Genomic DNA, 13,508 nt, shown 5'->3' on the forward strand with positions numbered 1-13,508 from the left:
GCCTTCCCAGGCCAGCCCGCGTTCTCCGGCAGTGCCATCTGGATCGGCTGCAGGGGCCGCCACTGGAGGCATTCCGTCCTCACCCGGTCTTTCCTGGTGACCATTTCCATCGTGTCCAGCCCCCTCAATAAGGCGTGGTGATCTGCCCATATCTCCACTATTGTCCACTGCTGGGTCCTCGTCCCCCACTTGATTGGGAATCTGGTCCTCACTCTGCTTGGTGCAGGGGCACAGGCTCAATCAGTGCTGGCTGACACTTCTTTCTCTGGAAAGCCCTGATCTTTCTGGAGTAAACACCTTCCTGCCTCCTTCTCCAGTTTCCTTTCTTTCTCACCTCTGCCTCCTTCTTGTCTTCTTTGGCCTTCTCTCCCTCTCCCTCCATCTGCTGTCACTTCTCTTGTGCCTTCAGTCTGCAGAGGGTACTTGCCTCCCCAGAGCCCTGCAGGGACAGGCTGGGACTTCTCGCTGTCGTCACTAATTTCTAGGCATTTGAGGTCTGCCTAGACTAGGACAGGGATTCCCAAACTTCCAATCAGTGGAGTCGCCCCAGCAGCTTGTTAAGCACGGACTGCAGCCCCCACGCCCACAGTTTCTGACTCAGCAGGTTTGGGGAGGGGCCCGAGAATGTGCATTTCTAACATGTTCCCAGGGCTGCGCTTTGGAATCGCTGGCCCAGAGCACGGTTCCTCCCAGGCCTGGCAGGTGAGGAGCAGGGCAGGCCCAGCCTCTGAAGCTAAGCTCTCCAACCCGCTGGGTCTGTTGCCTCAGGCAACTGGGTTCAACCTTTCCTTCTAGGCAAAGGTAACAATGACAGCACCCCCATCTGGGATGATCATAAGGACACCATTTGCAAATGCCTTTGGCACAGTGCCAGGTACACAGCTGGCGCTCGCCATGTGGCATGCAGTCCCAGCCTGCTTGGGCTGCTATAACAAAATACCAAAACCTGGGTGGCTTGTAAACAACAAACATTTCCCACGGTTCTGGAGGCTGGAAGTCCAAGATCACGGCATTGGCAGATCTGCTGTCTGGTGAGAGCCCATTTCCCAGACTTACATTTTTAGGGAGAGTCTGACCTTCATCCAAAAACCCCAGGATTTTCAGAGATTAAATAAGAACAGCATAAAAGAACTGACCCCATGATGGTGGGAAAGAGGGTTCAGGGGACCCAGATGCCAGGGAGGTGGCCCCAGCCGGGCTGGCTCTCATCTCTGGGGGCCAGTCCGCTTCCCCCAGGCAGACAGCAGCACGGAGCATGGGGAGAGAGGTTGAAAGTATAGAGATAAATGCTAATCTCTAGTGTAAACATTTCTCAGGGCTGGACACTCTCTGAATGTGCCATAATCCCCCACCGGGGAGGGGACGAGATAGCTTGGGAGGCCAGGCTGGTATGGGGAAGAGCAAGGGAGATTGGGTCGAGATGGGAAGAAACAGGGCCAAAGAAACCCATCATTTATGTGCTTGACAACCCTGGGAGCAGCCTGACTGGAGACACAGCAATCCTCAAAGCGACAAGGGGTACAAGAGGAGTGATCATGGTGAGGCAAACGGGGCAGCAGGAACCCTCCCTCAGACATCACAGGGACGCCCAGTCTCCGCACTGGTCAAGGGTGGTGAGCAATCCATGAACTGATTGGTAATTCAGCCAGGGACCTTGAGCGTGACCTTGGCAAGTTACTTTCCCTCTCTGAGCCTTTGTTTTCCCATCTTTTAAATGGGGTAGTAGTCCCTCCTTTACCTATCAGAGCAGAGATGATGCTCTATGTATCTTTTTTTTTCTTTTCTCTATGTATCTTGATGAAATCAGGCAAAACTAAAATAACAGGACCTTTCTGAAAAAAGTAGAATTTCTTAAAGACAAGCAGAGTTGGGGCGGGTGGAAGAGGAAAAAGGTAGTTGTAGGCAAAACAGCTTGGTGCAAAGAGTGCGGCTACACTCGTGCAGGTTTGGGTTCGAGTCTCAGCTCCTCCACTTGCTAGCTGAGTGACTTTGGGCAAGTCACTTGCCCTCTCTGAGCCTCAGTTCCCTCCACTGTAATAGGAACATAAAGATAGAGGCTGCCTCATGGAGTTGGGGTGAGAATGAAATGCGATCACGTGTGTAAAAGGCTGGGCACAGCAGTTAACAGAAATTCTCAGTAAACACTGGGTGTCATGCCCCCCTCCCCAGTACAACGAGGCTACCTGTGGCCCATGGGAGGTGGCACTTTCCAAGGATGCCTGAGTGATGTCTCTTGTCCCCCATGTTCTTCTGTGATGCTACCTTGCTGCTCTTGCACCAAGAAGTGGAATCCGGTTCCCTCCCCTCTGAATCTGGACACCTTAGCAACCCGCCTGTGACTAGTGGAATCTGACAGAAGTGATGCTGCATGATTCCCAAGGCAGAGGCCAAGGTCATGTAGCCTCCACCTTCTCTAGTGTTCCTTCGTGGGACCCAGCCGCCATGCCGAGAGGAGCCCAAGTGGAGCCTAGCATTCCAGGCAGCCCCACCCAGGCGCTAGATATATGATTACGAAGCTTCCAGATGATTCCAGCTGTTCAAGGCACCACTAGCCATCTGTCTTTTAAGCTGAAGCTCCAGATACTGTGGGACAGAGATAAGTGACCTCCCATGTGCCTTGTCTGAGTCCTGGCCTGCAGAACCTGTGAACCTAATAGAACAGTTGCTGTTTTACACCATTCACTTTGGGGTGACTGCTTATGCAGCAATGGATAACGGGAAATGGGCTGATGAGGTTCGGGTCCCTTGTAGCACAAACTGTCAAGGACTTCTTATCCCTTTCATTGCCTTGTTGAAATTCCAGATTCATGAAGCCCCCATGCTTACCCCAAAGTGTGTTGGGGATATCAGGCTCACCACCCCACTGATCGTATATGAGGGGTCCTGCCAAGCAGGGGCTGGGCCTCTGGGGAATTTGCCTGGCGGGATGAGTCTCTTTTCCCTCCCACTTCAGCCGTGTCGTCCTGATGCTCATCCATGCAAAGCGATAATATGGACCCCAAGAAACACTTACCCATACACAGATTACAAAGCGGGGTGGATAATATCATCTTAGAGTAACAGATTCCCAAGGGCACTGTCCCAGAAAGAAGTTTCATATAATAGCTTTGAAGACAGGGTGTTCACACGGACAAATGAGAATAGTAATGGCAAAAGTCAGTATTCAGTTAGAATTTTCCATCACAAGAGACAGGAAACCTAAAACTGACTTAAGCCCCAAAGGCAACTAGCTGGCTGAAGTAACTGAAAAATGCAGTGCATTGAAGAATGGCTTGAAAGAGGCCTGGGTGGGTCTCTCTGTCTCTCTCCCTGGCCATGTTCAACCTCCCTCAGTCTTGGCTTTCCCTAAGCAGCGGCTGATGGCAACTCTAGGCTTACATGCTCGCCTGCAACACATGAAGGGAGCATGCTTTTCCATTAGAAGACCCAGGGAAAGTCTAGAATGCACCAGTGGGCTCTAATAGAATCACGTGGCATCTGCTCATCAATACTGAAGGTAGAAGAGGCTGTGATCCATCGTCTGTGGCTGGGGGTGGAGCCAACAGCACAGATTACAAGGACTGAAGAGGGGAGGGAGCATTTCCCCAGAGGAAAGTCACAGAGTGTTGTTATTAGAAGGAGAGTACAGCTGAGTGGCTAAAGCTTACTAGTACACACAGGACCACGGCAACCACCTGCTGAGTGCCTGGATGGAGCCAGGCACTTCCCCCATGTTGTTACCATGCGATCCTGTCACATCATTATCATCCCCATTTTGCAGATAAAGAGACTGAAACTCAAAGAGGTCAAGCCATTTGCCTGGGTCCCTCGGGGAGAGAACTGGGATCTAACCATGGTTACCCGACTGCAGAACTCATGCCTTGGCCCTCTGTGCCAGAAAGTCACCCACTCCTTTTGTTCATCAGGAAAAAACAAAAAACCCCAAACGTCATGAATGACAGTCTCATATCCCACACACTCAATTGGGATTATGTTCAGTTCCTGCCAAAGGACATCTAGCCTGCCCTGTTCTCCACCCCTGAAGTACATTCCAGCACTCAAGAGAATGGAGATTAGTTATTCATTGTATAATCAGCCTTACGTGTTACAATGTACCCCCAGGTACCGATCACCAGCTTCAATAATTGTCAATGTCTGTAACGTCATTTCATCTATCCCCCACCCACTCCCCACCCCACATCTGTTGATGATGTTAATGGTCATTGTCACAGACTTTTTAAAAAACCTACTTGAATTTATTTTTTAAAAGTATAAGGAGTTCCCTTTAGTGGGGAAGTTGTAAAGTCCTTGAGAAAGGCAAGGATCACACACACCCCAAACTTGAGGTACCATCTCCCCTCAGGTGGAGGGCCAGTGGCTGTCTCGTCATTGGAAGTGGCCAGAGGCTGTGGCTGGGTGGGCCACGCTGTACACACTCTATCAACTTGACCTTTAGCATCATACTCAGCACACGGGAGCTGAGAAGAACACAGGAGACCCCGCTCCCATCTGGCCCTTTGCTAGGCTCATTTGGGGGCAAGTGCTCATGGAGCTAGATGGTGGGCATAAGAAGAAACTGAGGCCCCAATAAGTTACCCCACTACTGAGATTCTTTTCTTCTCTAGCTCTGTTTGCAGTGTGCCCTCACATAAATATATGCTACCAGTTCACTGTCTTAGATCTTTCCAATTACGGTATTCGAATTCCTCCCTGTGCCAGAAGCTTGCGCCATGTGCCCTGGCCTTGTCTTGGGCCAAATGCCCACGATGCAGTGAGCCCCCCATGACATCCCTGGTGAGAAGAGGTCAGAAGGCCCAGGCTGTACACATTGCCATGTCCTGCAGCATCCCAGCCTCTGGCTGGCTGGTGCCCACCGATGGTCCTCTCCCCGGGACTGTCCTTACCATGGACAGTGAGCCGGGGAGGAAAGGAGCGAGTCCACCTCCCACCGCTCGCCTTCTGGGACCGGCCGACTTGCTGGCCATTAACCAGCAAAGCCACAGCATCCATAAAATTAATTTCCTTCCTAATATATACAAGACTTTCTCTAGGAGAAGTAGGGGCCGATTGGATCAAAGTGTGTAAGTGGTGTGCTTATGCTATCAGTTTCAACCCCTTAATGCCCTCCTGTCAAAACAAAATCCTCAAGAAAGGCTTTGAGGGGAATCACATGGGCATAATGGCTTTCCCAAAGAGAGCCCTAAGTACTTGGTAACATATACAGAGCCGACTATTAGATCGGCTGGTGTAATTGTCCTTATATTTTAATGTAAACACGCCTATATTAGCCGGGCGCTTCATCCCTCAGCAGACACGCAGGGCAGGGCAGGCGGGGGAAGGGAAGATGGCTTTAGTGGGAACATCAGCCAGGGGAGGAGGCTGTCAAGGAGGAGCCATGGTGGGAGAAGGGGGGGAGGTCAGGGGGCGTGGGAGGGGAGGGGATTCCAAGGAGGGAGGCAGGGGCACATTGAGCAGACCTATCTGGCTTTTATTAATAACACAAATGCCTGGTTCCTGGGTGGCACTGTGAAATTTTGTTTTCCCCAGGGAATGTTCCCACCTAGGTTTTGCTTTGCCCTTGAGGCAACCTCTTTAAGGTGGATTGGGAAGGAGAGAACCCATTTCACAGATGGGGAAACTGAGGTTCAGAGAAGGGTTTTAGAACCTGGCAGGGAATAGATTCACACTCAGAAGGAGAAAAAAAAAAAAGACAGTGTTATTTACAAAGGTGTGGGCTGGGTTAAGAGAACTAATAAGGATGGTGGAGGATCCCGAGGCTAGCAAGGTGGGGAAATCATTGTCACCTTCGGACCCACTGAGGCAGCCTTTGATAGAGGAATGCAGGCACTCCCAAGCCCACGTAGGGCTGGCACAGAGGGACCCAGGGGAATAAATGCCCGCAGCTCTCTCCTGCCACCCTCTTCTCTTGGTCTCCCCTTGGCAAAGTCCAACACGAAGCCAGAGGAAGAGGAGCCTGGATTTGGGGCACGGTCTCTCAAAAGCACAGACAGCAAAGAAAGGTAAATGCAAATGAAGGATTTCTAGCCCGAGGTTCAGAGGCACAACTGGGACGCACCCTCAGGCTTCTAGCAACCCAGCCTGGTTCTGCCCAAAGGGTCAGTGGCAGTTACTGGGGGAGGAATTAGCCCATCCTTCTCCAGGGCCAGCCTCGGAAGGCTGGGGTCAGGCTAGATTTCCGTGGACTGACACCCTGTGGGACGGAGAGCGGGATTTGGAAACCTGTGGATGCTTCAAACTTCGGCTTCATTTTGTAAATCCGCCAGTGCTGTGCACTGAGGTCTCTGTGGGGAGAGAGCATACTTTCGCCGAGTGAATACAGATAAGAGGCTGGGCCTGAAGCCTGGGTAATAATAGAATGACAGCTGGTGATTCATCGGGACTCTCCACCGCGGGTCGATAGTAAGTTGTGCAGCCCTGTGCTCTGATGAGCTGCCCCCTCAACCCCGGATGCCTGCTGAACAGAAATGTCTGGAGCCCTTTACCTAGCTCGTTTGCAGTGGTTGCCATTCACATGAGCTTCACTTAGCCACATGGCGTGCCCAATGGTCACTTGCATGAGCCCACTCCATCTTTACATCCTCACAACCACCCCCGGAGCCACAATAGCACTTGCATTTTGCAGGTGGAGACTGAGGCTCAGCTCAGCAGCATGGAGAGGCGGTGTGGGGCAGTGGTTATACTTGCAAGAGAAGCCGATGGCCTGGGTTCAAATCCCAGCCCACCACCTACCAGCTGTGGCATCTTGGACAAGCCACATGGCCCCTCTGTGCCTCAGTTCTGCCATCTGTAAACAGGCATTGCTAATGGTGTATACCTCCCAGGGTTCTTGCAAAGATCAAATCCAGGGTTTTGCAGTGTGTGTGACTCACATAGCAAGTTCGCAGCGGTAGCTTAAGCTAAATGAGTTGCCCAAGGTCACGGAGAAAGAATCAGCGGTGCTGGGGTGCAACCCTGCATCCCACAGGGGGTTCTGGAGCCAGTGCTGTGCTGCACTGGTTTGTATCATTTGCAACAGCCAACTATTAAATGTTTAGGACTTTTGTGAGCTGGTTAAATGCAGTCATTATTAAAAATTAAGTTACATATGGTTACAATAAAATAAAACATGTTTTAAAACAAAGGTAATTAATACTCAAATGATCACTTCCTGTACTTTGGAGGTCATTGAGACCTACTGGAGGTGGAAATCCTATAGAATGGGGTGCTATTTAGTATCACTTCCTGAGTTCAGTGATGTCGGCCACGGTGGGAGTACTTACACCATGGAAATGGGCAAAGGGTACGAATCAGGGCTCCCTGCCCCTGAGAGAGGTAGTTGCTCAATGTTTAGCAGTGCATCCTAGTCTGGAACCCATGCCCTTCACGTCTCACGAGTCGTTTTTTGATCACTCTTCAGGGAATGAGAGGTGAGTGGAAAGAACTTATTTCCCAAACAGAAAGAAGGCCACTCTGGTTTGGGGGGTGAAGGGGCATTTGTCCCTGATGTCAATGCATGCCTGACAGAAGGACATTGGAACTGGGGAGGAAACTTACAACGGGCTAGATCAGTGGTCGGCAAACCGCGGCTCGCGAGCCACATGCGGCTCTTTGGCCCCTTGAGTGTGGCTCTTCCACAAAATACCACGTGCGGGAGTGCACGTACAGTGCAATTGAAACTTCGTGGCCCATGCGCAGAAGTCGGTTTTCGGCCTGGGCAAGTCTATTTTGAAGAAGTGGTTCCAACGCCGAGCCACACTCAAGGGGCCAAAGAGCCGCATGTGGCTCGTGAGCCGCGGTTTGCCGACCACTGGGCTAGATCACTGTGTCAGATGACATCTGGCTATTAAGGGCAGATTTTCAAATGTTTCTATGGAGGGAGAGTCATGGGTGGGGGGAGGAGGCAGCCCATTTCTGGGCACTGCCACCTCCTTCACTCAGCATGCTGACCCCACTTTGGGCAAATTCCTCACCTGGTGATAAGTGTGGCTCCATTTCAGTATTTTCCCATCGTGCTGACAGTTTTAAACCAACAGATTTATGAACTTTTAAGTAATAGAAATATTTAAAGGCAGACCTATTTGTCTTATCTGCAAAGATGGGAACACTCCTCTTCAGAGGGGGGGAAACGTAAACTCATAAAAAGAAATGATGTTGAACATGGTCTGCAGAGATGAGAGACAGGATCCCTTTGCCGCCCAGATTCAGCTCATCCCTGGGGCCTGGCTCGCCAGCCTTCTTGCCAATTCTAGGTGTTGCCAGAAATTCTCCCAATAACTCTGTTCCTTCTCAAATTAGTTCTCTTGTTTGCCTTCAAATACTCTGATGAATACAGCGACAATGATGGAGGTAACGATGATCATGATACTAACATTTATTGAGCATCTACTGTATGAAGAGCTCTGTGCTAAGGGCTTTAGACACATGCTTGTATTTAATCCCTGGACCCCTAGGAGGTAGACAGGTAGGCTGGCGGAAGGGGGAAGGAGATCTAGGTTTTGTGGGACCTATAGCTTATTCAATTAGAGGGTCCTCTTTAAGAAAAACTATGAAATTGCCATTTTTGCAAAATCATACTGTAAAACCCTGTAAAAACATCGCTAGGAACCTCTTCCGGGGACTTGAAGGAGCCTGTGAGAATGAGGGGCCCTGAAGCTTCATTTTCATGATCTCCCTTTTACAAATGAGGTCACTGAGAGCCAAAAGGGTAAAGTGACGTATTCAAGGTCAAATGGTTTCCAAATGGTGAAGGCAGGATTTGAATCCAGGGACTTTGCTCTGAACCATGACTTCTCACTTTTTAGAGCCTCCATCACCTTGCCCTTTGCCACCTCGATGGAATTTTCCTATTGTTTTCCAACAGCTGCCCTTTAGCCCAGGAATCTGCTCAGGCCCCTTCCATCTTTGTTGGTGCCATTTCCCGCCCAGACTTTACTGGCTGTGGTTGTTCCCCCTCTGCACGCACACAAATTAGTATGCGATTAAATGACTGAGTTCAGCCTCGCCAAGTTGACACATCAAACTGACCATCCCACCAGCCTGAGGCCTGAACGGGCCGTGGGGAGTGGTCACCAGGACCTGATGAGCGCTTGGCGGAGGAAGAGGGGCTGCCTAAGGAGTCTTTGGAGAGGGGGCAGCCAGCCCGCAGCCCAGCAGGGAGGGAGCAGGAATGAACAGCACATCCTCCGGTCTCCCACCCTCCAGCCCTGGCTGGTGCCTCCCTGCCTGAAGACAGACAGCAGGCCAGCTTCCCCAGCACAGAGAGGGAGAGGTGGGGATAGGGTGGAGAGCGGAGCAGGAGGGGCAGATGCCAGTCTCCAGCACGGGTGGTGAGGAGGGCAGTGGGGATCATCCAGGCCCAACATGTAGAGTGAGAAGGAGAACGGGGCTAAGAGAGGGCCTGAGGAGCATCAGCAGCCAGAGAAGGACCACACTGGGCTCAGGAAAGTGCCTGGCGTGGCAGGGGCTGGGCAGGATTAGTCATCCACGCTAACCTGTCAGATGTGCATGCATTGGCATGCGTGACTCCCAGCACTTCACTTTGGCTAACACTCCATCCCCTCACCTCGAAAAACACTAAAAGGATCTCTTAGCTTCTCACGAACAGAGCTGAAGCCCATGGCAGCTTGGGACGTGTGTAAGAAGCCAGGAAGGACATCACTTCCAGTTCCTAGGAGACACGGCTTTAGGTCGGTAATCAATACCTACTGTGTGAGTGTGAGGAAACAGCTAACACAGACACCCCGATGCTGCAGCTATTTATTAAAAATGTGTTCCCCATTACCACGATTCTACCAACATAAAAATGCTGTCTGCACCTCAACAGGGCTCCCAATGCCGAGGCTGCTGTGTGATAGATGGCCTTCCTGCCTATTTGTGGCTTCTTTGTTTGCGGATCTTTGTTCCCTGCCTTGCAGGTACCTAGTGTCTTAGGCACGAGGCAGGAGACATTGGGTCACAGGACTGGGAACCTCAAAGCGAGAAGGCACCCCCAGAGGTGAGGTGAGTGGCATGATGTAGAGGAAAGAACACACTAGTTAGAGCCAGATGATCATCTCGTTTACATGGGTCTTAGTGTTCATTATGTCATTAATACAGTCATTCAGCCAGTTATTTATTTAACAGACATTGGTTTGCACTGTGGCAGACAGACTCAAGAGTGGCCCCAAGATTCCTGAGCCTGGTGCTCATGCCCAGTACAACCCCTCCCCTTGAATGTGGGTGTAACCTGTGACTCTCTTCTAACCAATAGAATAGCCAAAGATGAAGAGGTTTTGCAAATTATGGTGCTGAGTCTGTTGGTTTTTGATTTAATGGAAAGAAGATTATCTTGGGTGAGCCTGACCTCATCAGGTGAAAGCCTTTACAACAGACACCCTGAGGTCAGACCTTCCTTTCCGGCTGGCCTTTAAGAAGCAAGCCGCCACGACTTATACAACCACAAGAGAGTAAATTCCTCCAACCACCTGAATGAGCTTGGAAGCAAATTCTTCCCCAGTCACACCTCACACCTCCCAATAAGAACGCAGCCCAGCTGACACCTGGATGGCAGCTTTGTGAGATCCAGGGAGAGGGCCCAGCTAAGCTGTGCACACACTCTGACCCAAGGAAACCATGAAATCATAAGTGTATATTGTTTTAAGATTCTAAGTTGGTGGTAACTTGTTATGCAGCAATAGAAAACTAATAATTACTATGCCAAAGCACGTACTATGTGCCAGATGCTGTGAAGATACCACGGATAAAATAATACACAGAAGAGTATCTCCTGTTTTCACAAGGTTTTCTAGTCCGGTACCATGCCAGGCACAAAGTAAACACTCAAAAAGGTGATGCTGACTGTGGACTTGGATTGTCAGCTAATTTCTTTTCTATGTGACCTGGAGTGAGTTAGGTGACCTCTTCTGAGTCTGTTTTTTTCAGATCAAAGAGATGACCAAATCTACCCACAGTGAAATTTTCAAGCCATTGTGAGTATGCTTGAAAATCTAACTCACCGAGCAAATATAAGTTATGACAGTATTTTAATTGAATTGATGACTTCCCTCTGGCCTTGCCCAGTGTACTGAAGCACATTAAATATTGTCACCCCTTGTTCACAGGTTACATTGTTTCTGCCCCCAATATCTGTTTGCTTTTTTCCCCCTTTGATAATAAAGACTCTAATTTGTAGCAGGGCACATGGTCATCCAGAATAAAACTTATATTTCTCAGTCTTCCTGCCAGAGAGATTGACCATGTGACTAGGTTTTGACCAACAAATATAAGTAGAAATGAGAACTGTCCTTAAGGGATAGGGCTGCCAAATAAAATAGAACCAGGTGATAGGACACCTAAATTTGTATTTCAAGTAAACGACAATTATATATATATGCATACACATATATATGTGTGTGTGTATGTGTGTGTGTGTGTGTATCACAAATGCTTATGCTAAAATTATTTCTCCAAAATTAAAAATGTAACCTGTATTTAACTTAATTGGGTATCCTAGAGTTTTGTTAAATAAGGGAGAAAGTAGCCCATTCTTTCTCCCTTTTTCTAAATTGCTATTTGCAGTGTGATGGCTGGAGCTCCAGCAGCCATTCTGGGCCATGAGGATGAGGCCACACTTTAGGGATTTTGGAATATTGAGCTGGGAGGAGCCTGGGTTATTTGGGATGTCAGTGGAGTGGCCAGGCCAGTTCTGCACTGACCATCTCTGGGCTTATCTATATATATAAAAAAGCCTAAGTGACTGTTATGATCGGATGATTGGCCGGTAGCTATGATGTGCACTGACCACCAGGGGGCAGACTCTCAACATAGGAGCTGACCCCTAGTGGTCAGTGTGCTCCCACAGCCAACCTCCTGCGCCCAGCCAACCTCCCATGGTCCCTCCCCTCCGCCTGCCGGCCCCCATTGGCCCTGATTGGGACTGGGCGAGATGGCCCAATCAGCCCTGATTGCTGGCCAGGCCAAGGGACCCCACCCATGCACGAATTCGTACACTGAGCCTCTAGTTTTACATAAGGGAAAAATACACATCTATTTTGTTTAGGTTATAGTTATTTGTATATTTCTGTTTCATGTAGCAGAACCTACCCCAAATTATTACATGGCTCTTCCAACTTTAAAAAGAACTAAAGTAGATATTGCTCCTACTCGTTGAGTAATAATTTGATGTATACCAGGCGCTGTACTAGACCCTTTGAAAATATTGTCTCTAAACAGTACAATAATTCCAGGAGGAAGTTATTATTATCTTTGTTGAGCAGGTAAGTAAACTCAAACACAGGGCAGTGAAGTAACTTGTCCATAGACACATAGCCAATATCTAGTAAAGAGATAAGATCTGAACCCCAGGTCTGGCTGACTTCAAAAGTCCTTTTACCCCACGTTTAAAAATTATATATTTTATCCAAACTGCTTTTTGCTACCTTATTTTGAATCTTAATTCTCTTTAACCCAGAATCCAAGGAAGACCAGAAAATTATTTCTTCAGCCCAAGTCGAACAATCACTGAGTTTAATTACAAACTTTTAAAAGACACAAAGCAATCCCTGAAAACTGGCAGTTTGTCCATACCTGAGAAAGACTGTGATCATCAGTGAGCTTTGCTGTTGGAAAGGACAAGAGTTGTCCATCAACCACGTGTCCTTGTTTCGCAGGTGGGGACCTGAGATGGAGAGAGAGAAAGGACTCTGCATAAGTTAAGATAGTGAGAAAGTGACAGAGGGACACAAACCCAGGTGTCCCCACCTCACCCAGAGGCTTCTTACCACATAGAGCTGCCTGCTGGGGGAAAACGAAGAAGACAATGAACATCTGTAACTGGGGAGGGAAGAGGGCAATGCTACACCCACCCACTCATTACCTGTGATATCAGACCCTTCACCTGGGCAGAACCGAAGCTGGTGTGCCCACCCGAGAAAGGCAGGGACCCCCAGGAGGAGGACAGGGGCCCAAGCGCTGTGTCTATAAATGTTGGGTGGTTCTCCTAAGCCCTTGAGTTGGAAATGAGACACATGCCCGATTCAGAGTCCTTGAGAAAGATCTTTTGTTTTTGGCTGTACTGCCAGTGCCCAGATGATCCTGGCACAGAGCAGATATTCAAAAAATAAGCTGCTGAATGATTAAATGGATAAAATATCCAAAACCTATTCTATGGTATTTAATCAAGCATCCAAAACTTTCTGCTACACATGATAGAACTGAAGTCGAGAGAAAACCGTCAATAACAATGACGAACATACCAGTAATAATAATATCCTATATAATAAAAGGCTAATATGCAAATAGACCAAATGATGGAACAACTGGTCGCTATGATGCACACTGACCACCAGGGGGCAGACGTTCAATGCAGGAGCTGCCCCCTGGTGGTCAGTGCGCTCTCACAGGGGGAACACCGCTCAGCCAGAAGCCAGGTTCCCAGCTGGCGAGCACAGCGGTAGTGATGGGAGCCTCTCCCGCCTCCGTGGCAGCGCTAAGGATGTCCAACTGACAGCTTAGGCCCGCTCCCTGTCAGTCGGACATCCCCCAAGGGCTCC

At 49.3% G+C, this 13,508-nt stretch overlaps 1 long non-coding RNA gene across 1 annotated transcript in view; it reads right to left on the reverse strand.

The window, feature by feature from the left end:
- LOC129148113 (uncharacterized) overlaps positions 1–12,631 on the reverse strand; it is a 70,336-nt gene extending 57,705 nt beyond the window's left edge. The window contains exon 1 of the long non-coding RNA XR_008555294.1: positions 12,544–12,631. This is a non-coding gene — a long non-coding RNA (uncharacterized LOC129148113). The remainder of the gene's footprint in view (positions 1–12,543) is intronic.
- Positions 12,632–13,508: the final 877 nt, after the last annotated feature.

The sequence above is a fragment of the Eptesicus fuscus genome, chromosome 23 (genome assembly GCF_027574615.1).
Source record: "Eptesicus fuscus isolate TK198812 chromosome 23, DD_ASM_mEF_20220401, whole genome shotgun sequence".
NCBI classification, from domain to species: Eukaryota; Metazoa; Chordata; class Mammalia; order Chiroptera; family Vespertilionidae; genus Eptesicus; species Eptesicus fuscus.